This window comes from Diceros bicornis, chromosome 24 (assembly GCF_020826845.1).
Source record: "Diceros bicornis minor isolate mBicDic1 chromosome 24, mDicBic1.mat.cur, whole genome shotgun sequence".
Lineage (NCBI taxonomy): Eukaryota > Metazoa > Chordata > Mammalia > Perissodactyla > Rhinocerotidae > Diceros > Diceros bicornis.
Window position 1 is genome coordinate 45,968,901 of NC_080763.1, and position 27,247 is coordinate 45,996,147.

The window sequence follows — 27,247 nt, forward strand, 5'->3', positions numbered from 1 at the left end:
AGAGTATTCACTGTATTATTAAAAATATTAAATATAATCGAAGAAGGCAGAATATGCCAATGTTAAATATCAGAGTGATATGAAACATTATATTGAGTAATTTTTTGAAACAGAGTTAGTCTCTTTGGGAAAGATTGTAGAGACAGATATTAAGGATATTGAAGGATCTTATTTTTAATTCATGTGTATTTATTAATTAATCAATAAACAAATGCTTATGAGAATGGAAAGAAAGAGGGCCAATCATGGGATCAATGGTGATGACTGGTGGCGAATGATTTTTGGATGATGAAAAATACATGTCTGGATACTGAGGTCCAACATAACACCGAGTGCATTCTCTCTGTTTATTTGATCTGTAGATAGATGTCAAGAATATTCCCAATGTAGGTATTGGGCTCATAGATTTAGATTTATTATTATTAATGGATTACTTATAGAACCATTAAAGAAATATAAATAATAGATAAAGATAAAAGGGCGAAGCAGTGTCCAACTCTGAACACATTGGTGAGGCAAGAAATATTATTAATAAAATTGAATATTGAAATTAATTAAGGAATAAATGGATCAAGAATGTCACCTCTTTGACTAAGGATCATATAAATACAGATAACTCCGTCAATTTTATTGTTGTGGGTCTGTCTCAAGTCTGCTGTTGTTCGTTTTGTTAAGATAAAAGTAGCCACACTATGAACAATTCATGAATACCTAAATGAGTGAGTAAATGAAATGTAGAAATCAAGGATCAGTGGGGATACTTTCTTTTATAATCGACTGTTTGTACTTCTCAGAGTGGAGACACTCGAGCTGATTTGAGGAGTATTCCATGGTGGCGAGCTCTATGATTTTATCTCCGTGTTAGGAGCACAGAGACCAATGTGAGTAGTAGTCAAAGTTCTTGTATGGATTTCAGTGTTTTTTTTTTAGGGTATTCAGTGTATTACTAAAAATTGCCATATATAATAAAGATGGTTAACTGTAACCCAGTGATAAATATTGAATTGATACAAAACATAAAAACATAGGATATTTAAAGAAAGTGCTATATTGATGTGAAAATAATTCTGTAAGCAGAATAGGGTTTTCAGGGCTGTTCTTTGCTTTTTGCAAATAATTGGGTTTTAAAAGTGTTAGTAGTGAGTTAATGAATTAGTCAATAAACACTGTAGAAAAGAAAAAGAGGGATGGATATTGGATCGATGATGACTACTGGTGGCGTATGAGTCGTAGACGATGAATACGTGTCTGGAACTCTGAGATCCAACAGAAATGGAATCTGGTCCATTGTCCTGTTTGAGGTGGTTCTAGAGACAGAGATCAGGAATATACAAGGATCTTGTTATGGCCTTTGTGTTCATGCATTTTCTATTGTTATTATAATTAGTTCAGTGAAATAATCAATAAACAAATATATAGAGAGATAAAGTTGAAGTGGTGAAACTTTGTCCAATTATAAAAATATGTGGTTAGGCAAGAAATACTGTTAATATATATTGAAAACAAATACCTATTAGGAAATATAGGTACAAAGATGTTATTCTTTGATTAAAGATGATATAATTATTAGTAAGTCATAGTCAATTTTCATGTTCTTTGTCAGTTGCAAGATCTATATGGTTCATTTACTTAAGAGAAAATAAAATATAAATTATCCCAATTCACTACCTAACTAAATGACTAAATGAAAGGTGGAATGCAATGACCAGTGATTTAATGTCTCAGCCTTTTTTCTCATCTGCTCTGTCTTGTACTCCTTAGAATGTTGCATACAGCTGAGCTGAGCGTTCCACCGTGGTCACGGGCTCTATGAAACAATGTGAGTAACAGTCAACATTCTTGTCTTCCTTTTGTAATTTTTAAAACAGGTTCTCACTGTACTATAAAAGAGTATGAAATATAATTAGTGATTGTCAAACATGCTAAAAATGGTGTTAATATGCAGTTATGTTAATTAATCTTTGTAGGCAATTTTGAGGTCATTAATGAAAGATATGTATTGTCTGTGGGAAGTAATTCTATAGACAAATGTTAGAGATATTCAAGGATCTTGTTTTGAGTTTTTGTGACCTTTAGGTGTTTATTTTATTATTATTAGTGAATTGAATTAATCAATAAAAATATTGATGGATTAATGATGACGATTGGTAGCATCTGAGTCTTGGATGATGAATCCTACAGGTCTGGAATGCTGAGCTCCAACAGAAAAGAAGTCTAGTCCTTTCCTCCATTTGAAGTGATCCTATAGAGAGATGTCAGGCATATAAAAGGATTGTGATCTTGGTCTTTGTGTGTCTGATCATTTAAAAATATTATTATAAAGCATCAACGGCTGGATTAGTAAACATATATAAATGAATAAATATGAAGAAGGTGAAACACTGGTCATTGTTAAAATATGTGATAAAGAAATGTGATAATATAAATTGGAATGGAAAATAAAATGATCAATTGTGTATGTCTTTGAGTTAGAAGGATAGTGACAAGTACTAGTTACTGACTGAGTCAGTTAAAACTGTGACATTTGACTTAGTAAGAGAAAAATAAGTAAATATTACCATAAATTAATAAAAGCCTAAATGACTATGCAAATGAATGATGGTAATTGTGAATCAGTGGAGAGAAAGTCTTAACATTTTTATCACCTTGTCTGCTTGTTACTGTTAAGAACAGACACTAGCTGATTTCAGCTTCTGCTGTCATCAAGATTGTCATGCTGCCTTTGGGTATGGAAAGAGACCAAAGTGAGTAATGGTCAAAGTTGTTGTCTTGGATTGGGTCTTTTGTTTAAGGGTATTTACAGTATTACTAAAAAGTATTAACTTAATTAAAAAGTTTACCATGACCCGATGATAAATATGAAATGTTATGTTGATTAATTGATAATGTGCAGGATTGAGGTCTGTTAATGAAAGGGGTATAGTCTACATGGGAAATGATTCTGTAAACTGTTAGGGATGCTCAAGAATCTTGTTCTTGAGTTTTTATGAACCATCCATTATTTTTATTATTATCAATGAGTTCGTGATTTAATTGATACAGTTATAGAAATAAACGAAGAAAAATAGACAAAATCATGGACCAATGATGATGACTGGTGGAGTAGGAGTCATGGACGATGAAAATACGTGTCTGAAACTCTGAGGTCCAACACAGATCATAATTAGTCTATTCCTTCTGTTGAAATTGTTTGTATAAAGAGATGTTAGGAATATACAAAGATCATATTCTGGTATTGATTTCATAGATGTAGATCTGTTAATATTAATGGAATAATGACAGAAGTATTATACAAATATAAATAAATATATAAAGGAGAATAGGGTTAAGCATTGTTCAATTATGAATGTCTGTTATTAGGCAAAAGAAATTATTAATAAAATTGAAAACATTGATGCCTATTAAGAAATTAATGGATCAAGAGGTCACCCCTGGTGGCTAAAGATCACATAGACACTGATAAGGAAGAGTCATTTTTTTTTCTGGGTCAATCTCAAGATTGAGTTTTTCCTTTTGTTAAGATAAAAAATAGACATTAATAAAAAGTAATAAGTACCTAAATACTGACTTGATGAAATGCAGAATGCAAGAATCAATGGTGATTAGGTCTCAATACTTTTATCATCTGCTCTGCTCTGTACTCCTCAGAACAGACACACTTGAGCTTGTGTAAGCATCTTCCATGGCCAGGATCTTCACGTTTGCACCTGTGTGTTAGGAGCATGGAGACTAATGTGAGTAATAGTCAAAGTTCTTGTCTTGGTTCAAAGAAGGCCAACCATGCCAGTGTTTAATATCAGATTGATAGGAAGCGTTACACTGATTAACCCGTAAAGAAACAAACACTGAATTAAGTTAATGAAAAGGATGTAGTCTCTTTGTAAATGATACTATTGATGAATGTTAGAGATATTGAGGGATATTATTGTTGTTTTTTTATGATTTATTTGTATTTATTCATTAAGAAATTAACCAATAAAGAAATGTAGATGAGAATGGACAGAAAGAAGACCAATCATAGGGCAATGATGATGACTGGTGGTATATGAGTCATGGGTGATGAACAATATGAGTGTGGAGCTCTGAGGGCCAATACAAAGGGAATCTAGTCCATTCCCCATATTTTAAATGATAACTATAGACAAATTTCAGGATTATATAGTGATCTCTTTCTTGGTCTTTGTGTTCATGAATTTTAAATATATGCTTATAAAAGAACCAATGGCAGAATAAATTAAGTACATTTAAGTAAACGAAATGCAGAAAGCAAAAATTGTAGAGGATATGGTCTCAATTTTTCAAAGTCATTTGCTCTATTTTGTACTCCTAGGGTGGACACACTGGAGATGATTTAAGCATCTTCATGGTCATGAGATTTCTGGTTGCATCTATTTGTTAGAAGGACAGAGACCATGTGAGTAATAGTCAAAGTTCTTTTCTTGGTTTGGGTGGTTTTTTTTAAGAGTATTCAGCGTACTGTTAAAATTGTAAAATATAATCAACAATAGCTAACTGTGATAAAAATGGGATTAATATGAAGCACTATTTATAATGTGCATCTATGAAAATCTGAGGATAATTAATGAAACAGATATATTGATGTTAGAATGATTCTATAGATAGATGAGGAATATTAAGCCTCCTGTTGGGTTTTTGTGAATCATAGTATTTAAAATTATTATTAATTAATTAATCAATAAACATGAAGAAATAAATGAGGAACAAGAGGGCCAATCTTGATCAGTAATGATGATTTGGTGGTATATGGGTCGTACAGAGTGAATACTACATGTCTGGAACTCTGAGGTTCAATGCAAAAGGACTGTAGTCCATTCACTTTATTTTAAGTGATATTGTAGACAGAGTTCAGGATTATATAGCGACCTTTTTATTGATCTTTGTGTTTATGAATTTTAAATATATGATTATAAAAGAACCAATGGAAGAATAAATTAGCAAACGTCTAAATGAATAAAGATGAAGAGGGCGAAGCGCTATTCATTGTTGAAATATGTAGTCAGGAAAATGAATATTAATATACATTGGAATGGATAATAAGTGGACCAAGTGTATTAAATCATGGACTAAGGATGATATAGACCATGATAGGTGGTAGTCAGTTATTACCCTGAGTCAGTTACAAGTTTGATGTTTATTATATTGAGATAAAAATAGGTATTACTGTAAATTAATAAATGAGAGAAAGAGAAATATTACCATAAATTAATAATAAGAGAAAAATTAATATTACTATAAATTAATAAACACTTAAATGACTATGTACATGAAGGATGTGGATCAATGGAGATAATGTCTCAACCTTTTTATCATTATGCCTACTTGGTACTCTTCATAATGGAGGCACCGAGCTGATTTTACCTTCTGCCATGATCAAGATTATGTTGCCTCTGTCAGGAATGAGAACAAGGTGAGTAATAGTCAAAGATCTTATCTTGGTTTCAGTCATTTCTTTGAGTATTCCCAGCATTATTAAAAAGTATTAAGAATAATCAAAAAGTTATCCGTGGCCCAATAATAGATATAATAGGAAACATTCTGTTGGTTAATCAATAGTATGCAACGTTGAAGTCACTTAATGAAAAAAATATAGTGTATATGGGAAAGGATTCTTTGGACAGACATTAGGGATATTCAAGGATCTTTTTCTTGTGTTTTCTTGAATAACGTGTTTTTTTATTAATATTCATAAATTAATTATTTAATCACTACAAATGTTAAACAAATGAAGAAAATGAGAGTCTAACATGGACCAATGATGGCGTATGTGTCATGGATGATGAATAATATGTGTGTTGAACTCTGAGGTTCAACACAATACCTAGTCTGTTCTCTCTACAGTTATGTGCCGCATAAAGATGTTTTGGTCAATGATGGACCGAATATATGACGGTGATCCCATAAGATTAGTACCATATAGCCTAGTTGTGTAGTAGGCTATACCATCCAGGTTTGTGTAAGTACACTCTGCGATGTTCATACAAGGACTAACTTACCCAACAACACATTTCTCAGAATGTATCCCTGTCATTAAGCAACACGTGACTGTATTTGAAAGGATCCTATAGACAGATGTCAGGAACATACAAACATCACGTTCTTATTTTGGAGTCATAGATTTAGATTTATTGTTACTAATGGATCAATGATTGAACCATTAAACAAGTATAAATAAATAGATAAAGAAGATAGATAAAGCATTTTCCAACTATGAACATATGAGGTGAGGCAAAATAAAAACAATTTTATTATTACTAATAAAAATTGAAAACACTGACGTTCGTTAAGAAATATATGGATCAAGACTGTTACCACTTTGGTTTAAGATCATATAGACACTGATCATTAAAAGTCAATTTTATTGTTTGGATCAGTTCCAAGTTTGAGATTCTTCCTTTTGTTAACAGAAAAAAATCTATATTTATGAAAAATTGATAAATGTCTAAATGAGTAACTGAAATACAGAAATAAAGGGTCAATGTAGATAAAGTCTGATTTTTTTTAAATCATCTGTTCTACTTTATAGTCTCAGAATGGACACACTGGAGCTGATTTAAGTATTTTCCACCTCAGGAGCTCTCTGGTTGCATCTATGAGTTAGGAGCATGGAGACCAATGTGAGTAATAGTCAAAGTTCTTGTCTTTGTTTCGGTGGTTTCTTTAAAAGTATTCAAAGTGTTATTAAAATGTGAAAAATAAAGATGGCCAACTGTAAACTAGTGATGAATATGAGATTGATATGATGTGTTTGAATATAACATTATTGCATATATGTAAAATTGAGGATAATTAATGAAAGATATATTGATGTGAGAATTCCGTAGACGAATTAAAGACATAAAGACTCTTCTTGGGTCTTTGTGAATCATAGTGATTAAAATTTATTATTAGTGGGGGCCTGCCCGGTGGCGCAAGCGGTTAAGGGTGAGTGCTCCGCTGCGGCGGCTCGGCGTTCGCCGGTTCGGATCCTGGGTGCGCACCAACGCACCGCTTGTCAAGCCATGCTGTGGCGGCGTCCCATATAAAATGGAGGAAGATGGGCATGGATGTTAGTCCAGGGCCAGTCTTCCTCAGCGAAGAAAAGAGGATTGGCAGATGTTAGCTCAGGGCGGATAATCCTCATTAAAAAAAAAGAAAAAAAAATATTATTAGTGAATTAATGACTTGATCAATAAACAAATAGAAATAAGTGAAGAAAAGGAGGGACAATATTGGATCGATGATGACCACTGGTGGCGTATGAGTTGCATACGATGAATACGTGTCTGGAACTCTGAGGTCCAACAGAAAAGACAAGACTCCATTCTTTTGGTTTGAAGACATCCGACAGACAGATGTCAGAAATACAGGAATACTCAAGGATCTTTTTTTAAAATCTTTGTGTTTATGCATTTTCATTCCATTATTATAATTGGATCAATGAAAGAATCTATAAATACTAAATATATAAATAAAGATAAATGGAGTAAAGCATTGTCCAATTATAAAAATATGTGATTAGGCAAGAAATACTGTTAATATATATTGAAAACACTGAAGTCCAATGAGAATAAATGGTATATGACTGTTATCTCTTAGGTTAAGGATAATATAGACAGTGTAAATTATAGCCAATGCTTATTTTCTGGGTCAGGGGCAAGTTCGAAATTGTTTTCTTAAGAGAAAATGAAATAAATATATTTGAAGTGAATGATTGCATAAATAACTGTCTAAATTAATGGTGAAAGGCAAGGATCAATAGAGAGAAGGTATAATTTTTTATCATCTGTTCTGCTCTACACTCCTCAGAATGCACGCACTTGAGCCGATTGAAGCATCTTTTATGGTCGTGAGCTCAAGGTGGCATCTATTTGTTAGGAGCATGGAGACCAATGTGAGTAATAAAGTTCTTGTCTTGGTTAGGTTCATTGTTTAAGAGTATTCACTCTTAACGAAAAAGTTTGGAGTCTAATCAAATAAGGGTAACTGTAGTGTAGTGATAAATATTGGATGGATATGAAGTGTGATATTGATAGATGCATATGTGAAAAACTGAAGATATTAATTAAAGAGATATATTGATATGAGAATGATTCTATATACAGATTAGGGCTACCAAGGCTCTTTTTGGTCTTTGTGAGTCATAGTGTTTAAAAGTTATTAGTTAATTAATGAATTAATCAATAAATATTGTAGAAATGAATGAAAAGAAAGTGGACTAACCTCGGATCAATGATGACGACTGGTGGCGTATGAGTCGTATACGATGAATACCACGTGTCTGGAACTCTGAGGTCCAACACAAAAGCAATATTGTCCATTCTCTTGTTTGAAGTGATCCTATAGACAGATGTCGGGAATATACAAGGATTTTTTGTTTTTGGCCTTTATGTTCATGCATTTTTCAACTATTATTTATAATTGGATCAATGAAATAACATTAAAAATGTATAAAGATAAAGATGAAAAACGTTAAGCATTGTCCAATTATAAAAATATGTGGTTAGGTAAGAGATACTTATATATAGATATAGATACAGATATAGATATAGGTATATATTGAAAACTCTGATATTCACTAGGGAATAAATGGTATAAGGGTGTTTCCTCTTTAGCTAAGGAAGATATAGACATTATTAAGTAATAGTCAATGTTCTTGTTCTGTGTCAGTGGCAAGACCTATATTGTTTGCTTAAGAGAAGATAAAATAAATTTCATCCCAAATAACTGATTACCTAAATGACTGACTAAATGAAAAGTGGAATGCGAAGACCAATGCAGATAATGTCTCAAACTTTTTTTAATCATCTCCTCTACTCTATACTCCTTAGAATGGACACATTCGAGCTGATTTAAGCATCTTCCGTGATCACTATCTTTTTGGTTACATCTATGCATTATTAGCATGGAGACCAACGTGAGTAATAGTCAAAATTCTTGTCTTGGTTTCAGTGTTTTAAAAAAGATATTCACTGTATTATTTAAAAAGTGTGAAATATACTTATTGAAGGTCAACCATGGCCCAATCATAAGTATGAGGTTAATATGAAGCATTGTTTTGATTAATCCTTATATGCAACATTGAGATCAAGTAATGAAAAAGATGTATTGCTATGAATAATAATTCTATAGACAGATGTTAGAGATACTTAATGATCTTGCTCTCAAGTTTTGTGGCTTTAGGTATTTATTTTATTATTTTTAGTGACAACGAATTAATAAAATTCAGGTAGACATGAATTAAGAAAGTGAGGGCCAAGTCTGGATCAATGATGACTACTGGTGGCGTATGAGTCATGGACAGTGACTACTATGTGTCTGGAACTCTGAGGTCCAATACAGTAGAAATCTAGTCTGTTCCTCTGTTGGGAAAAATCCTATAGATAGATGTTAGAGATATTTAAGAATCTTCTGCTTCTAATTTTATGGCTCATGGATTATGATTATATTACTATAAAAGAATCAATGAAAGAATCAATGAAAATATTCAAATGATTAAAGATGAAGAGAGTGAGACATATTCCAAATTATTAAAATATGTGGTAAGGAAAGAAACACTATTAATATAATTTGGAATGGACCAAGGATGTTACCCCTTTGGCTAAGGATCACATGACCATTGATAAGTAATAATCAGTGTATTGTTCTGGGTCAGTTGTAAATTCAATATTTGTTTTATTAAGAGAAAAGTTAGCAAATATTACCATAAATTAATAAATGTTAAATGATTGAGTACATGAAAGATGGACCGCAAGGACCAATGGATAGAAGGTCTCACATTTTATTTTCTGCTCTTTCTGGTACTCCTCAGAATGGCACCCATGCACTGATTTTAGCATTCAGCCATGGCCTCAAACTCAATGGTTGTCTTAGGAGCATGGAGACCAGTGTGTGTAATGGTCGAAGTTCTTATCTTGGTTTGGGTGGTTTAAGAGCAGTCAATGTATTGTTAAGAAGTAGGAAATATAATCAAAGAAGGCTAAACATGGCCTCATAATGAACATGGGATTGATGTGAAACACTGTGTTGAGGCATCCGTATGTGAAACACTGAGGTCAATTCAAGAAACAGAGCTAGTGTCTGTGGGAAATGATTTTATAGATAGACTTTAGGGATATCTAGGCTCTTTTTCTGGGTTTTAATGGTTTGTGTATATTTCTTTATTAGTAAGTAGTAAATTAATGAATAAATCAATAGACAAAGTATAAATGAAGAAAAAGATTCATGAGCTTGGACCATTGATAACGAATAGTGGCATATGAGTCAAGGATGATGAGTAATATGTGTCTGGACATCTGAAGTCCAACACAAAAAGACATCTAGTCTATTCCTCTGTTGGAAACGATCCTATAGACAGTTGGTAGGAATATTCAGTTATCCTATTCTTACGCTTTTGTGGTTCATGGATAATGATTATATTATTATAAGTGAATTAATGCATGAAGGGTTTAACAAATAGGAATACATGAATAGAAACGTGGCCATGCCTAGACCAACAATACATATGTAATGAAACAAATATCATTACTGCTCTATTTTTGAGGCATCAGGATTCATGTTTCTTTATCTCTCAGAATGCAGCACATAGAGACAGATACATGAATTGCCAATGTTCACGTTCTGGGATATCTTTGGTCTACTGGTTGTGTGTTTTATTATTAAATAGGAAAAATGTTTATAAAATTAAATAAAATATTAAGCACTATTTAAGTTAAAGAGATCCAGTGATAAAAGTTTGTTGTATAACAAGAGTATCTGGGAGTTTAAACATTGTTCCATTTCTTTAAAAAGAATGAATAGTTGTCCAAATTAATTTAGGAATGAATGAATGAATAAAGTAGAATCAAGCATTGTTCATTGGTATGAAATTGCTTTGAAATAAGGAATTAAATGAATCTAATTCTGCACAGTGAGTTTCAAAGATTTAGGTGGTTATATGGATGGGTAGAGGCATTGAGACTCATGTGTCCAACAGACAGCTCTTGTTACTGCTTCACGTGGTGGATGCAAAGGTATCCATTTTTTAATGTAAAATTAATCATTGAATTAATTTGATTAAAAGAGGGATTATTTTTTGGCCTATTATAGCAAGTGACATGGCCCAAAGTTTAAGATTAGTTGAAACCTCCCATTGCATCCATTGGATTATTAGAACAAAGTAAAAATCTAGGACATTTCATTCTTTTTAACATTTGCTTTCTACTCCCCGGTTTGGGTCCTCTTGGATGAAGGTCTTGGCTGGTGAGTCTCTGGGTAAGAAACCTATAGACCTATGTAAGTAGTACACCAAGTTCTCATCCTTGGGCCGGTGGTTCCCTCATGGGTGTTCAAGGTATTATAAAAAATGGGTAAATGGCTACATACATACATAAAATTTAAAAAGACCAGGGTGAGAATGTGTTACACACCAATGATTAGGATGTGTCCAGTCAGTACAACTGTTGAACTATATTATTTTTAATATCAACCTGGAACACTGAGGTTCGTTAACAAATAAACAAATCAGGGTTGTTACCTCTTTCGGTAAAGGTCATTTAGGCAGAGAATAGTACTAGTTAATGTTCTTGCTTTGGGTCAGTGGTGAGTTCTAGTTTATTTTATTAAGAGAAAAGTAAATAAATAATTTTATCAATTAATCAATACTTAAGTAGCAAGTAAATGAAGGAGGAATCAGTGGAGTGAGGAATCATGGATCAATGGAGAGAATTTTGCATATTTTCCCCTTTTTTTGCAAGAGATACTCTTACATATTTTCTTTAAATTTTTCTGTCTTTTTTTTTTTGGTGAGGAAGATCGGCCCTGAGCTAACATCCATGCCAATCCTCCTCTTTTTGCTGAGGAAGACTGGCCCTGGGCTAACATCTGTGCCCATCTTCCTCTGCTTTATATGGGGTGCCACCACAACATGGCCTGACAAGCGGTGCATCGCTGCGTACCCGGGATCCAAACCTGGCTGCCAGCAGTGGAGCGCACGCACTTAACCGCTACGCCACGGGGCCGGCCCCTAAATTTTTCTTAAGTTATAAAAGAATACATATTCATATTTCTTTTTTGTTTTCCATCTGCTTTCTACTCCACAGAATGGACACACGCGAGCTGATAATCATTCTGTAATGATCAAGACCTTTATAGTTCAATGAGAGTATTAGTCCAAGTTCTTGCCTTTGTTGGGGTAGTCTGTTTAGGGTATTCAGTGTATTATTAAAAAGTATGGAATATAGTCAAAGCACATAAGGACCAATGATGAGATTGTGTCATAAACCAAGATTCGTGATGAATCTAATTCAGCACAACAGATACTCTTTCAAAAAAGAAGTTCTAGGGCCGGCCCTGTGGCTTAGCGGTTAAGTGCGCGCACTCCACTACTGGCGGCCCGGGTTCGGATCCCTGGCGCGCACCGATGCACCGCTTCTCCGGCCATGCTGAGGCCACGTCCCACATACAGCAACTAGAAGGATGTGCAACTATGACATAGAACTATCTACTGGGACTTTAGGGGAAAAAAAGGAGGAGGATTGGGAATAGATGTTAGCACAGAGCCAGTCTTCCTCAGCAAAAAGAGGAGAATTAGCATGGATGTTAGCTCAGGGCTGATCTTCCTCACACACACAAAAAAAGAAGTTCTAACCTCTTAGCTCTGTGGGTAAGGGCCTCAGAGTCAGTTGTCTGTAATACTCGTTGCAGTGGTTCATTTAAGGGTGCTCATTATGTTATTAAAATGGATAACTGAATGCATTAATTAATAAAATAGAGCTCCATTTGTGAACCATAGAATGTGACATAAATCTTTGTTTACAATTAATTTCTGTCATGGTTGCCTCATGTTCACTAAATTACAACTGCGATATAGGCCTTTTCATTTGTCAACATCCTCTTTACATTCCACAGGATGGATGCACCATAGCTAATTAAATTATTCTCCAATCATGAAGATCTTTGCCTTATCCCTTTGGGGAGGGAGCATATCATGCTACGTAAGTAATAAAGTTCTTGGTTTACGTGGTTAGTTCATGGGTTTCCATTGTATCATTTAAAAAGAATAAATGTAGTTAAATTTTAAAATGCCATGCATATATGTATGATGAGAATGTTTTATGAAGCAACGTTTATGACTAATCGGATTAGCACAGATGAAGTACAGTCACGTGTCGCTTAATGATGGGGATATGTTCTGAGAAATGCATTGTTAGGTGATTTTGTTGTTGTACAAACATCATAGAATGTACACAAACCTGGATGGTACAGCCTACTACACACCTAGGCTCTGTGGTACTAATCTTATGGGACCACCATTGTATATGTGGTCCATCACTGACTAAAGTGCCGTTATGTGGTGCATGACTGTACAAGAATAAAACTTAGCTTTTTCCATTCATTTCAAAACTTAAATGTCCCATTTTATGTTTGTCCCATTGATTATTTAAACATCCCTCTCTTGATAAAGATCTAGGCTGTTACTCACTTAAGGAGTCAGTATTCTAGTTGTTGAGTAGGATAGTGGGTTCATGGTTGTTCATTGTAACATCTAAAAATTGTTCAAATTAAATGCAGAAGGGCCATGCCTGGACCAATGATGTGAATGGAATGCATCTGAGTAAAAATTATGATCAATCATTTTTTGAACCACTGAGGTCCATTGCAAAATGAGAACTAGTGGATGACTTTTTTTGGGAATGATCTCAGGAAAGTTTGAGAATCTAGTTGAGAGTGTTCATGGATACTAATATTATATTATTAGTAAATTAATGAATGGATCAATAAACAAATATATTCATAAGTAAAGAAAAAGAGGTCAAAACATGGACCAGAGAATATGTTATAAAATATGAGAATATGTTATAAAATGGAGAACATTATTCCGTTCTGAAAAACCTTAGTCCATTAAGACAAAAAATACATAGATTAAATTTGTTACCACTTTGTGTAAACAGCAGCCAGAGGTACTTAATAGTCAATATTTATGCTCTTAGTTTGCATTGGATTCCTAAATGTGTAATTAGTGAAGAAAAAAAAGTTAAAATTAAACAAGTGTTTAAATGAATGACTGCAAAGTATGAAGCAATGATGAGTGTATTTTATCCTTTTCCACATCTGCTCTGGACCCCAGAATGGCTGCATGTTGGCTGTTTCAGTCATTATTTAATGATGAAGATCTTGACTGTTACCCATGTGGCCAAGGAGAGTGTGGATCAGGGTAAGTAATAGATTAAGTTTTTATTCTTGGTTTGGTCATTTTGTTTATGGATGATGGCTGTATTATTTAAAAAGAATAAATGGCTTCATGCAATCATAAAATCAAACCAAAGAAGACCATGCATGGACCAATGATGAGAATTTCTCCTGACAAGGGTCGTTGTTAATTCATTTTGCAAAACCAAAAAAATAGATTTCCATTGAAAAAATAGACTTAGACTGGTACCTCTTAGATTAAGAAGATTATAGATGCTTTCCAGTCTTCGGCAAAGATCTTGTTCTTGAATTGATTGTGTTTTCCTTGGGTTTTATTATTTTATGAAAAATAATAAGTAATTAAACAAATTAAAAGTAAATATGCTAGTAAAATTACAATTGCCACTCGTGACCAATAATGTGATTATTCATGAAACAAGGATTTAACTCGAGTTAATGTGATTATTCATGAAACTAGGATTTGTTTAACTAGGGTCAACTATTTTATCTGTCTGTTTAAGGAGTACACGGAGATATTTAATGGTCAAAATTTTCCCTCTTGTTTGGAAGTAGATTCTTTGCTGTTGACTTTATTTTTGAAAATGAGTTACTAACTAAATTAATAAACAAGGAAAAATCCATATATAAATAAAATTAAAATAATCAGGAATATTCCAATGATAAAATTATGAATTATGATCAATAATTATAAATTAAAAACAAGAATTATGATCAAGCCAATTTTGCTTCTCTGAGATCCTTTTATCTGGAAAGATTTAATGTGTTACCTCTGTATATAGTGAGCTCAGACACAGATGTTAAAATATTCATTGTCTTTGTTTTTGTATTTTGGTGGTTTCACAGATATTACTATTACTGTTATTATTAGTATTTAGTAAATCAATCTGTGAAAAACTAAATTAGAAGAGGCCAAATCATGGGCTAGTGATGAAAATGTGTTTTGAAACAAGGATTATGATTATTACAGTTCTGCACCGCTGACATTTATGAAATAAAACATTTATCTTTTTTATCTTTGTTTCAATAGTATGTAGTATGTAGTACTACTCTGCTTGTTGTACTGAAATAATTTGGATATTTTTGCATGCTACTTACATGGATTATTTTCTTCCCTTATCTCAGGCACAAATACTAGTGACCTGATTTATTTGGAGGTGGTGGCAGGTGGCCCCTATACCCCATATTTAAAAATTTTCTGGCACTTGTATCTGAGAGAGTGCTAAAATAACTGATACTAAGGTATTAACTTCAGCTCAACAAGTATTGACCCAAAACTGTGTCAGGCTCTGTATTAGGCATGGCATCCATATCTGAATCTGATCTAGTTCCAGCCATCAGGTAGCTCTTTGGGATTAGGTGGAAACCTACTTATACATGCAACAATTCAATGTAATAGGGCAAGTAGATGAACTTTCCAGAAGCACAGATGGCAGGCCCTCAGCTCAATCTTAAGTATCAGATGCTTTATAGAAGAGATGATGACTGAGCCAATGACAAACTCGCTAGGCTGTAAGTTCCATGAAACTAGGAATCATACTCCTCTTCTCCACTGCTCTGCCCTTTGTGCCTAGCACATAGAGCACATGTAATAAACATTTGTTGAGTGAATAGTTGAGTAAATGATGAATGACATAAAGAGTGAATGAATGAAACAGTGAGTTAGTGAACGAATGAGGCTGAGTAAACAGAGGGATGAAAAAAATGAATGAAAATGTGGAGGAGTACACAAATGAGTGAACAAATCTACAATGAGTTGAATAAGTCATTAAGTACATAAAGGCATGTGAATTAATGAGTGGATGAGTCAGTGTGTAAGTAAAAAGGTCAAAAGGTGAATGAGTGAATGATGAATGAATAAGTCAGTGAGTGAATGAATGAAAGACTAGTAGGTCAGTGAGTCAATATGAAAGATGAGTGCACAAATGGATGAGTAAATGAATAAGTGAATCCCTGAATGAGTTTATGAATTAATGAATATACAAAAGTTAATTAGTTAGGAGGAATGAAGGAACCAGTGAGTCAATGTAGGAATCAATTAATGAGCAAATGAGGCAATGATTGACCAAATGAATTAATTGATTAATAATTCAAAAATCAGTCAGTGAATAAATGAATAAATCAATGAAAGAGGAAAAAGTTGAATAATTTAACTAATGAGTAAATAAATGTCAATGAATGAGACAAATTAATGAGAGAATGAATAGATAAATAGATGGAGGATTGAATATATTAGAGTGAATGAATAAAAGAATGAATTAGTGAGTGCATAAATGAGCCAACGAATGAGTATGTAATCTAAGAATAAATTAACTGCTATGTGAATGAATGAGTGAATACGTGATTGAATCAATAAATGAGTGATTGACTCGGGGATCCATGCGTGAGGCAATGAGGGAATGAACTCACACTGGGCTCCCTTCCCTGACCACTCCAAAGAGAGTTAGCCACACCCCAACCTCACAGCACATTATAAATACCTCAGCCCATCTTACTCTATCATGGGCATTTGTTTTCATGTCATCACTAAATTGATATGTCCTGGGAACCAGAAACTGGGTCAAATTCTTTTTTGAATCCCCAGCGCCTGCCCAGCCCTGAGCCTAGGAGGTGCCCAGTAAATTATTGCTGAATGAATGAACGAATAACTAAAAATACAAGTGCTTTTGTGGAACCAGGCTGGCCCTTCTCAGAATGATCTAGGAGCTGTCCTGTGGGGAAGTGTGTTGTGTGTCAGATGCTCCGTGGCATCCTCCTACGCAAGCCCAGATTTCCCCTTGAGTCCAGCTTCCTGTGTCCAGTGCCAGACAGTGAGACAGGATACTGGCAGTTCTGACTGCCCTGGACAGTGGCCCATCCTTGGGCAATGTTGGCTTGGCATAGTGGAATGGAAGCCCTGGGTCTTCCCGAAATCTGCCCTTGCCTCTGCCAAGACAGGAGATGGAAAATAACCCTATCTTGTTTTTATGCCTCCAGCGAGTGGGCCTGCTCCTTGCCTTTCCAAGCAAACTGAGTCCCTCCTGGGTCTAGCTGTGGGACTTGGGGTTAGAGGTGAAGCACCTCTGGACCTACAGCCTCAGCTTCGTCTGTGAGATGAGGATAATGATGCCTCTCTGGCTGGATTGTGGTGAGAATTAAACTTGTCTAACAAGAGCTTGTTGTAAGGCCCTTACATGACATGATATATGTCATGTACATGGTTTGGTACCTGGGAGGGAGTAGATGCCTCAAAAATTACCCAAAGTAGCTGTAATTGATGGTTTCAATTGCGTTTATTCAGAAGCTCCCAAATGGATGATGTGTTACCCAAATTCCTCTGTTCCAGAAAAATGGAGAGTTCAACTAAGTTCTGGAAGAATGCCAGTTTGGATGGGAGAGGCCAGCCCAGACCACGCACTTTTAAGGCAGCGTAACATGCCCTTCTACCAGGGACAGACAACAAGAAAAGTGAGTTGGGAACACCTTTGCTCCGTGTGGGGCATTTGCCCAAGACCCACTCACCCTCCTTCCCTCTCTCCCTTCCTCCCTTTCTCCATCCCTCCCTCCCTTCCTCCCTCTTTCCCTTCCTTTCTCCATCCCTCCCTCCCTCCCTGCCTCTCTCTCTCCCTTCTTCCCTCCCTCCCTACCTCCATCCCTCCATCCCTGTCTCTCTCCCTCCCTTCCTTCAGCCCTCTCTCCCTTCCTCCCTCTCTCCTCCCCTTCCTCCATGCCTCCCTCCTTCCACCATCCCTTCCTCCTTTCCTCAACAATTATATATTCAGCACCCACTATATGCCCAACACTAACCACTACTCCTTCTTTCTTGTCTTGGCTGGCTCTGGACCCTGATTCCATCTCCCGCTCCTGGTCTTGCATCCTTCCTTTGGACTTGGTGATGGTACTCAGTCATTTGGCCTGGAATATAGCCCTCTCCTTCATGAGGATTTGATTTTAGCTCAAACCATTGGCCTTTCTACTTCAGACTGAATCAGGTAGACTCCTCCTTCTTAACTGTGGACCCTCATTTTGAGTCTTGTAGGTTGGCCATGTCCCATCTGGGAAGGCTCCCACCCCTCCTGAGAGGAGTTCAGACCATGTTGGTAGGAGGTGGGCCGTCTGAGTACTGAGGGTGGGCAGCAGGATCAGCATCAATGGCTTTGGGCTAGACTCTTTTGACTGGCAAGTGTGTGCAGATACAGGAGACAGGAGATAGGTTCTCACGTTCCCCAAAGTTCCCGGGTAAATGTGGTATATTGAGCTCACAGCGTTCAACAACTTCCAGTTGACTTTAGTCTGTTACTTGCCACTGATTACTCAGCTTTGTGCTGAACCTAACACAGATGTCACCTGCCTCTCACTCGCACAGTCCCTTGCCCTCTCCTTTGGCCTCCCACGTCCCTTTGTCCAAATTTGCCCTTTCTCACTCATTCATCCCTCATCCATACCCCTGACAGAGCCCACAATCTTTGTTAATTATGAGCTTCCAATTTCTTCCAAAGGGCTATGAACTTCTGGAGAACAGGGTCTTCTTTTTGTGTCATTAGACCCCATAAGAAGGTCTACACATCAGGAAATGTTTCGTGAATTAATCATTCATTCTTTCATTTATTCAAAAAATATTGGGGCCTTTCTATGGTACCAGAGGCTGGGTCATAAATAGCAAGAAATAAGACATACCCCATCTCTGCCCCTGTGGAGCTCCAAGTCTTGGATGGGAGAGAGACTTTAAACAAATGTTCATGGCAAAATTACTTAATGACACTTGTGCTGAGGGCTGTGAAGCCAAGGTGCTGGGGATTGTTAACCTGCCAGCCAGGCTGGTCTTCACCCTCATGATAATCTCCCTCTGCTTCTCTCCCGTGTTTTGGGGAGACAGTGAAAGCAGGCCAAGGCTATAGCCATGGTCAGAGCTGGTCGATGGCTTTGGCTCCCTGGGGTCAGGTCAGTGGAGTCTTCAGACGTCCTTGGAGGAGAGAGAGATGAGTGGATGTTGGAGTTCCTGCGGCTGCTGCCTGGGCGGTTGTGACCAGGCACGTGTTGCGTTTCACTCAAGCCCCGTGCTCGTGAAGGAAGGCTCTAATGAGTGTCAGGGTGTGATCTGCCCTGTCGACTTTGAGATATTTCTCTTGGATGTGTTGCCAAATGACAAAGTGAGGGTAGAATGGAATATGTATTGACCTTTTCTCGCTCCGCCACATTTTATTCTGAGTTTCTTGAAAGTGCTGCCTGGGAAACCATCCTGTCGCTAACGTGATGGTCATGTTCTGGGGCAAACCTGGCAGTTGGGCTCACATTGTTCAGTCACCACCCCTGATGCCTCCCTCCCTCCCCCTGCCTCCTGCTCAATCCTACCCCTTTAGCATCTCTCCAGGGAGCCCCTGAGTCTACCTTTCTCCTCTCCACCACCACCACGTCAGTGCAAGCTTCCCCCATCTTGGGTTGGCATCTGCCTCCGAATGGGTCTTCCTGCCCCCTCCTCCAGTCTGTTCTTCTCACTGCAGTCAGTGCGATCTTTCTAGAATGCATGAGGAAGAGTCCCCTGCTCCTTAGAGCCCTCTCATGAGTCCCAGAAACCCTAGCGTGAGGTCCAAACTTCTTGGCTTCACACTCAAGGATCTTCATGACTTGGCCTGTGGCCACGCCTACGCCCACACACTCCCTGGCCCTGTGTGCCACTTGGCAGACCCTCCCCAAGTCTGCATGTGTCTGTGTCTCTGTGCCTTTGCACAAGCTCGTCCTCTAGTCCTCTCCTCACTCGACTCGGTAGCTGGAGGGCTTGTCCCCCTCCCGGGTGGGATGAGTCACCCCACACTTCCAACTATTACAGGGCCTGAACTTGACCTCATCCGGAAACCTGTCCTGTAGCTTGGTCATGATCTATTTAGGGGTCTGCCTCCCCACTGTGGGTGCTCAGTCTTGGGTGCCTCGGATCCCCCATTGTCCAGTACGGAGGGCAGCTGATCGTCACTGAGAATGCTGGTTGAATGAATGAAGGAATGAATGAATGAATGCACAAAGGAATGATTGTAAGGCCATACCAGGGGACAAATTATATCCCTGGCAGAGCCCTTGGCGCTGAGGACTAGCACCTCCTCATTACTGAGGCCTGTCGTCCTCCTCCAGCCAACTCCACTTTGCCTTCCGCCTGCGACTCATTAAGAGATATGTAACCTTAATCCTTGAAATTGCTGGGGCTGGAGCATGTTTTCACTCAATGGCATGAACATGGGGATTTTATTCCTTTCTTAAATAAATCTCACTCCCCCAGGAAGTTTGGACAGGATGTGGGCAATCGGACCAGTGGTTGAAACTGAACATTTTGCAAAAGGCCTGTTTCAAAATTTGAAACCCCGTGGCCGCTGGCCAGAGCCAAGTCTGGCTTTTGGGGGTCGCTGGGGCCTCCTCTCAAAGAAGGGAAGGGAAGATTGAAAACAAACCTTCAGCTGTCACTGAGTAGGCTGATGGCTTGCAAGACAGAATTCCGCGGTTTGGTGGGTTTTGCCTCTCTGATGAAACTTGAGTGAGCTCGGTCGCCCTCGTTAGCTCTTCTTTCAAGCTTTCGGCTGAGGCCTCAAACTCTCCCGAAGCCGGAGGGGAGTTTGAGTTGGTCCTGAAATCAGAGGGACAAGCATGTGAGGGCTAGATGAGACGGGGACTCTGGCCCAGGCCCAGGGGACCGTCTAGCCCAGCTCAGGGGACTGCAGGGGCTAGAGGCTCACCCCTCCCCTTTGGAGGAGGCACCAGGTGGAGCTGAGGAGCCTTGTGGGCCCTGACATTGAGGAGAAAGAATAATAACATGACATTATGCCTGTTGTCACCAGGCACAGCCAGAAGTTTTCTTGTTTCACCCCGAGGTGGGTGACATCAATTCCCCGTTGCAGAGACAGGGAGCTGAGGCCTGGGAGGGTACTGCTGTGCCACGGGTCCCTTGAGGGCCATAGGCTGGCCCAGGCAGCCCGGACTCCATTCTCTTCTCAGAGTTCTCCTCAGTGGGTGCCCGCCACGCAGCGTGAGGGCTGAGGCTGGCGCTCCGGGAGCACGGGTGCATGGGCTGGAGGGGCGGGACACAGGGTAGACAGCCCTGGGGACCAGTTCTCAGTGTTCGAGCCTGCGTGACTGGCTGTCCCGCTGCCCTTGCTGTCCTCAGAGAGTGGACTCTCGTCTTGGACTGGTGCCCAGGACAGGGAGATTCCATTGTCCCTTGTTCTCTTTTGACTTCTTTTTTCTTTTTTCTGACAGGAAAGACAGCAGTTCGTGCCTTTGGGGGCGTCACCAGAACCCTCCAGCCTTCCTTCATGCCTTTCGTCTGTAAAAGGGAAGTACATTTCATTCATGTATTTGGCACAAATCCTGATGTGCGCTCGGAGCCACGCGCTGTCAGTGAGCCGCGGCCCCTGCCCGCCGTGCGGGGGGAGTCGGGGGCTCGCACCCCGGCCAGTGAGCATCAGACTCCTAACACACGTGTTACTCTCCTGTCCCTGTCCTTCCTAAACCTTACATTGTTGTGACGTAGTCATTTGCTAGGACACTGTGTGACCATTCAACATCACGAGATAGGAAATTGCTGAATGGCGCAGAAAAACGTTCAGGATATACAGTTAGGCAAAAAAATTAGGATGACAGTGATGAGTCCAATTAAAAATATGCGTACGTACAAGTACACACACACACTCTCTCTCTCAAAGGTGCCACCAGTTCTCGCTCACATAAGGACTCTCTCCACTGCCTTGCTGTCCCCACATCTTCCCTCCACCGGCCTCCCCAGGCTCACAGGGACCTCAGTGTCCTCAGCGACCTTCACAAAGGGTGACATTTCCTTCTTCACTCCATCTGAGCCTTGAGCTGGAGTCAGTGACTGCCCAGCTCAGCCTCGGTTTCTCTATCTGTAAAAATGGGACAAGGATGATGACACAAATCTCTGCCATCACCATTTGCCCACTGGGGAGAGAGAAGAGATTTCTCTCCATTTGACTGCAGTCCCGACCCTCTTCCTCTCTATCCTTCCAGGCCCTTGACCTTCACTCAAAATTTGGGGGCCAGTTTGTTATATTTTCTTTTCCTTTGGATCTGAGGCTTCTCCTGCCAGCACATGTTTTATCGACTTGATAAAATAAAAGACAGTCCTGCTTGCTTGGCGGGGGCTGAACCCTGTCCTCGGCTGGGGTTCCTGGTGTCAGCAGGAGCTGGTGACCCCTGCCAGCCAGGGCTACTAGCAGCTGCCCAGAGGGGACAAAGGCAGGCCTGGGCACCTGTGTCTCTGCCACGCCTCCCTTTCCTCGGCTGCCCCCTCACCTCCACTGCCCCCAGGTGCAGCTGTGCTCCTGCCTCTACTGATGCGCCCTCCTGCGGGGTTCTCTGGGGGGGGCCCTGGGCCAGAGTTCAGACTTCTTAAAGGGCCCACTTGTCTAGCTCCCTCCGCCCCTGGAGTCCCCCTGGTGCTTCCCTGCCTCCTCTCGTTCATGCCCGGCCTCTCTATACATACCCTTCGCACTGTCCCCCCACCCCCCAAAATACTACTGCTCTTCAGGTCGCATATCCAAGTATTTAGTGCCCTGGAGAGCCATGGGCCCACATTCCTTGGTTTGGCTGTTTATCCAGCTGGCGGGCCCTCATCGGACCTGGAGAAGCCATACTTGAAGTGTGGGGGAGGTCACCAAAGGTAGCGCAGAAGACAGGGAGCAAGAAGGGCCGCCTGGGACCCTCTGGTCCAAGTCCTTCACTCCGTGGGTCTCCTGGCTTGTCCTCCCAGGCTTTTCTCCTTGCCATCCCTTCTCAGGGACTGCAGCTGTGTGCTAGGGCTGGATTTGTGCTGGGAGGAAGGAGAGGCAGAGTCGGGGATGAGAGAGGGGCTGGGGCTGCCTGCAAGACGAGGCCCTGCTGCATAGTGGTCATTCTCTGGGGTGCAAGGGGCCACCAAGGAAAGGGATTGTGTGAGTTGGACAGTGCTGGGCAGATGTTGGAGAAACCAGGGAGGGAGCGACCCTTTGTGGACCCCAAGCCCAACTCAGCCCTGCATGGCCCCCCAGGGAACTGCTGCATCAATGGATGCTGCTGCATTTACCACCTCACAGAAGTCCCTTCTTACAGAGAAGGAAACTGAGGCTCAGATGTACGCAGTGAGCCCAGCTCAGCCCCCATAGCGACCCCAACGCTAGGTGTCTCCCCGGGACACACAGGGTGGAGAATGTGAGGCAGAAAGGGGGCTCTGTACACTGGGCCTGGTGTCCGTTGTTTCCATCCGTGAGGTTGGAAGCAGCATCCTCTTTCATGCGAGGGGCTCAGGTCCTGAGAGCACTGTAGCCTGTGTTCATGGTTTGCTCATCAGGACAAAAGAACTTAACAAACTTTCCTGGCCAAGTCTACCAATTCGGTGACCTTTCCTAAAAACCCCGCAGGGAAGCATCTGGAAAACTCCCTTCCTGCTCCTGACAGTCGCCCCAAAAAGTTTCAAAATACACAGAACGTGCGCTTGCAGAGCTCAGAGCCTCGCTCCCGGCCCAGCCCGTTCGGGGAGTGGATGCAGGGCTGCCCTCGGCCTGCCGGAGCTTGCCCCCCAGAGCCCATTTGGTGCCCACTTGCCCCCAAACTCCCACTTCCGTGACCTCAGGGAGAGCCTCAATTGGGAGGCTGTTCATCCGTCTTGAGCCCATTTCTTTCACGTTAACAAGAGCCTCCCTGAGTTGGCTCCTGGGCCAGGAAGGCGGGGCGAGGGCTGTGTTGATGGGAGCAGAGTAAACAGTGAAGCTCAACTCCTGAATCCAGGTCTGGGGCGGAGCCAGGGTGGGGCTCAGGGCTGGCGGGGAGCCACAGGACCACAGGATGAAGGAATGTCCACCAGCACAGGGGGATGCGTGTTACAGTCAGTGTTCTAGCTCTGGGCTGGAGCCATGGTGGGTTTATGGATGGGCATTAAATCTTTAAAAAGTTGAGTAAAGAGTAAAGTTAAAGAGCTTTCATGGACCAATGATCACTGGTGTCGTGGAATAAAGATTGTCATCAGTCCAATTCTATGTATACTTGGCGTCGCAGACAGTAATAGTAATATTAATAATAACAAGAACTTGATGCTGATCATCTGGGCCAGTCCTGTGGACTCCTGTGTTCCTTATCTCCACGAATGTCCAGGTTAGTCTTGAAACGAAAGTCGCCCACGTCTGCTCCCTCTCCTCCACCTCTCCTGCCTGTGTTTCCTGTGATTCCCCAGTGCACACCTCCTGTCAGCTCTCTCACTCTAGGAAGGTCCCCCTGATACTCCCAGACCTCCCAGAGCTGCTGGCGATCTGCCCCCTACAGAACTGCTGTGTTTAGCTCTATAGCTGTGTTTCACATTCATTTATGAGTATCCTGAGGGCAGGAGCCGGCTCTGATGCAGCTCCGTGTCCCCAGTGCTAGGCCTCGCTGTTCCCAAAGTGCCCCTCCAGGAGTGTTTACCTGTTACCCTTATGCTGTTGGTCAGACACGCACTCCAACAGTTGGATTTGGTTTTGTGATTCAGCCCTCTTGTCTTGGAAGGTCGTTCTGCATGGAGCCCAGAGCTGTGAGGTGTGGTTGCTTGAGCACAAGTCTTCCTGAAGACACTTCTGATGAGGGAGCACTGGCTTTGCCGGGTGAGTGACGCTTTTCCTGGTAACACTCGAAAAGGTGTGTGTGCCTGTGACGAAGGTCTAGATGATGATATAAAGATGATATAAAGACTACAGACAATCAAAGATGGGCTGGAGCATGTGTGAAGGCCTCACAGGGGCCTGAATGCATGCACTGCCCACCTGGAGCATCAGCAGGCAGAGGCCAAGCCGTTTCTGGCAACTGCTTCTCTGAGTGGAGGGCGGGGCTGGCCACTTGAAGGTTGCCCAAGGGGTCACTAGTGAGAGGGCAAGCAAGGAGGTGAGGTCAGCAGGGGCTCGACTCCACACAGCTGACCCTCATCTCTGGTCCCGCCCAAGCGGTTGGGGCCATGTTCACTTCGCAGCTGACTGGTCTCCAGAGTCCTTTTCTGCAGCTTGAGTTGGGGCTCAGCGTTACCTTCACACCCCTGCCCCAAGTGAGTCTCTTAAAAATTATGCAGAAGGGCCGGCCTGGTGGCGCAGCGGTTAAGTGCACGCTCTCCACTTCAGCGGCCCGGGGTTCGCAGGTTCGGATCCCGGGCACGCAGCAACGCACCGCTTGTCAAGCCACGCTGTGGCGGCGTCCCATATAAAGTGGAGGAAGATGGGCACGGATGTTAGCCCAGAACCAATCTTCCTCAGCAAAAAAGAGGAGGATTGGCAACAGATGTTAGCTCAGGGCTGATCTTCCTCACACACACACAAAAATATGATGCAGATAATGGCATTTTATTAACTCACTACTGTAATGGGCCATGCGATAAGTGGAAGCCACATGAGTTTTTCCCATAAAAGACCCTAAGCTAATAGCTAAAATTTATTGCACATAATAATTCTTAAAAGTAATATCTTTCCTCAATTAAAAAGAAATACGTGTTTATTGTAAAATGCTAGAAAGAACAAAAGAAGGAGTAGGATTCACCCTAGTCCCACCACTCAAGGACGACCACCGCCAACGTTTCGGTGACCAGCCTCTGGTTTTTTGTTTTCTCCTATAAATCACATAAATGTGTGTGTGCGTGTGTGTGTACGTATATGTGTATTTTTAACCGAGCTCATCGTCATCCTAATTTTGTCACCTAACTGCATATCCTGAACATTTTCCATGTCATTAAGTAATTTCCTATCTTGTGATGTTTTAATGGTTACATAGTAAGTAGCCTAGCACATGACTGTATCTAGATTGATTTAATTGCTCCACCCTACCAGATATTTAGATAATTTTAAAAGTTGGATTGTGTCAATTGGGGTGAGCATCTTTGTTTACTCATCTTCACCATGTGTCTCTGATTTGTTTCCTGCAGTTCATTCTGAAAGTGGAATGGCCATGCCAAAAGGCGTGAGCATTTTATGGCCAAATTGTTCTTCTTAAACTTTGTACCAACTTACATTCTCAGAATTAGTTTAAGAAGTGCCTTTTTCTCTGGGAATTATCAAGGTTTTTAACATTTGCCAATTTGTCAAAACATGACGTTTCATTCTTTTCATTTCAGTTCTGTTATTACCTGTGATAAGAGCATTTCCTTCATATCTTTATTGGTTCTTTATATCTGAATTGCCCGTTCAGATTCTTTGCATTTTTCATTTACTTTTGTTTTTGTCGAATTCATGCAGATGCATCATTTTAAGAGTCAAATAGTTCTACAAGATTAATGTAGAAGCATCCGTCCTCCAGCCCCACCCACTCCATCCCCATCACCTGCTCCACAGAACCAACAGCTTTTAACTCTTTTAACTGATTTTCTTGACATTTACATCCATTTTTCTAAGTAACATCTTATTTTTCTACTTCTCAATTTTGGTCTAGCTTATGCATTATCTTGCCTTTTCATCCATAGAAGATGAGGACTTAAGTCTCTTTCACATATGCCTTTGGCCTCACCACACACAAGAAGCCCTCTGTGCCCCATCCTCTCAGTATATTTAGTTCATAGCTTTGGTTTGATCAATATTCAGTGTTCAGATTATTATAACAGTGTAACATTATAACGCTTGACAGCTAAACAGCAGCACTATGATTATTTACCTCTCCTTCACAACTTCTTGTTTTCTCTGAGTTAATAATTATCTTGGTTTTTGTTTGTTTCTTTTTTGCATTCTTTCTTTGATCAATTGGTTAGTTTTTAATGAACTTATCACAGATTTATCCCAAACCTCTCATACATTCAAACACATTAGTGGGTTTTTTTTTTGCCTTATGTGTTTTATCTTTTTGAAAAAAATCTCTTTCTGGAGTCTTCTCGCCTGTCCTGTTCTGGATTGGTTGATCTTTGGCCTTCCTGCCCTTATCTTGGGATCTCCCCCTCATTCTTTTCCTGGGGATTCCCTTGATCTACTCTCCTTGATTGATCTCTGATTCTGTAAATCTTGTGTTATCTTCTTTTTTGGGTTACTCCCCTGTTTTGCTAGAGTGCCTCCTCAAGTAGTTTCCTGAGAAAGGGTGCATGGGAGGTAAATTTTTGGAGACCTTTCATATCCGA

At 40.1% G+C, this 27,247-nt stretch overlaps 1 long non-coding RNA gene, 11 other non-coding genes and 1 pseudogene across 34 annotated transcripts in view; all 13 read left to right on the forward strand.

Moving 5' to 3' along the window:
* LOC131421103 (uncharacterized) overlaps window positions 1-27,247 on the forward strand; it is a 91,039-nt gene that overhangs the window by 46,982 nt on the left and 16,810 nt on the right. For 19 of the 23 annotated variants that reach the window (XR_009223755.1, XR_009223756.1, XR_009223759.1 and 16 more), the window contains 12 exons: window positions 795-881; window positions 1,762-1,819; window positions 2,669-2,744; window positions 3,649-3,734; window positions 4,331-4,414; window positions 5,362-5,428; window positions 6,545-6,635; window positions 7,807-7,891; window positions 8,829-8,914; window positions 12,886-12,971; window positions 14,105-14,191; window positions 21,403-24,770. This is a non-coding gene — a long non-coding RNA (uncharacterized LOC131421103). Of the gene's footprint in view, window positions 1-794; window positions 882-1,761; window positions 1,820-2,668; window positions 2,745-3,648; window positions 3,735-4,330; window positions 4,415-5,361; window positions 5,429-5,859; window positions 6,636-7,806; window positions 7,892-8,828; window positions 8,915-11,228; window positions 11,251-12,885; window positions 12,972-14,104; window positions 14,192-21,402; window positions 24,771-27,247 lie in introns of all 23 variants that reach the window. The other 4 variants (XR_009223751.1, XR_009223745.1, XR_009223749.1 and 1 more) reach the window with 4 other exon arrangements.
* On the forward strand, window positions 248-321 carry LOC131421317 (small nucleolar RNA SNORD113/SNORD114 family). The gene has a single exon (XR_009223797.1). It is a non-coding gene; the product is annotated as a small nucleolar RNA SNORD113/SNORD114 family (small nucleolar RNA).
* On the forward strand, window positions 1,196-1,267 carry LOC131421359 (small nucleolar RNA SNORD113/SNORD114 family). The gene has a single exon (XR_009223831.1). It is a non-coding gene; the product is annotated as a small nucleolar RNA SNORD113/SNORD114 family (small nucleolar RNA).
* LOC131421383 (small nucleolar RNA SNORD113/SNORD114 family) lies at window positions 2,128-2,202 on the forward strand. The gene has a single exon (XR_009223854.1). It is a non-coding gene; the product is annotated as a small nucleolar RNA SNORD113/SNORD114 family (small nucleolar RNA).
* Window positions 3,078-3,151, forward strand: LOC131421373 (small nucleolar RNA SNORD113/SNORD114 family). The gene has a single exon (XR_009223844.1). It is a non-coding gene; the product is annotated as a small nucleolar RNA SNORD113/SNORD114 family (small nucleolar RNA).
* On the forward strand, window positions 4,019-4,093 carry LOC131421318 (small nucleolar RNA SNORD113/SNORD114 family). The gene has a single exon (XR_009223798.1). It is a non-coding gene; the product is annotated as a small nucleolar RNA SNORD113/SNORD114 family (small nucleolar RNA).
* On the forward strand, window positions 4,737-4,812 carry LOC131421315 (small nucleolar RNA SNORD113/SNORD114 family). The gene has a single exon (XR_009223795.1). It is a non-coding gene; the product is annotated as a small nucleolar RNA SNORD113/SNORD114 family (small nucleolar RNA).
* LOC131421324 (small nucleolar RNA SNORD113/SNORD114 family) lies at window positions 5,767-5,831 on the forward strand (annotated as a pseudogene).
* LOC131421368 (small nucleolar RNA SNORD113/SNORD114 family) lies at window positions 7,231-7,302 on the forward strand. The gene has a single exon (XR_009223840.1). It is a non-coding gene; the product is annotated as a small nucleolar RNA SNORD113/SNORD114 family (small nucleolar RNA).
* On the forward strand, window positions 8,223-8,297 carry LOC131421351 (small nucleolar RNA SNORD113/SNORD114 family). Its single transcript, XR_009223824.1, has one exon. It is a non-coding gene; the product is annotated as a small nucleolar RNA SNORD113/SNORD114 family (small nucleolar RNA).
* On the forward strand, window positions 9,260-9,334 carry LOC131421350 (small nucleolar RNA SNORD113/SNORD114 family). The gene has a single exon (XR_009223823.1). It is a non-coding gene; the product is annotated as a small nucleolar RNA SNORD113/SNORD114 family (small nucleolar RNA).
* On the forward strand, window positions 10,229-10,303 carry LOC131421381 (small nucleolar RNA SNORD113/SNORD114 family). The gene has a single exon (XR_009223852.1). It is a non-coding gene; the product is annotated as a small nucleolar RNA SNORD113/SNORD114 family (small nucleolar RNA).
* LOC131421336 (small nucleolar RNA SNORD113/SNORD114 family) lies at window positions 13,561-13,634 on the forward strand. Its single transcript, XR_009223810.1, has one exon. It is a non-coding gene; the product is annotated as a small nucleolar RNA SNORD113/SNORD114 family (small nucleolar RNA).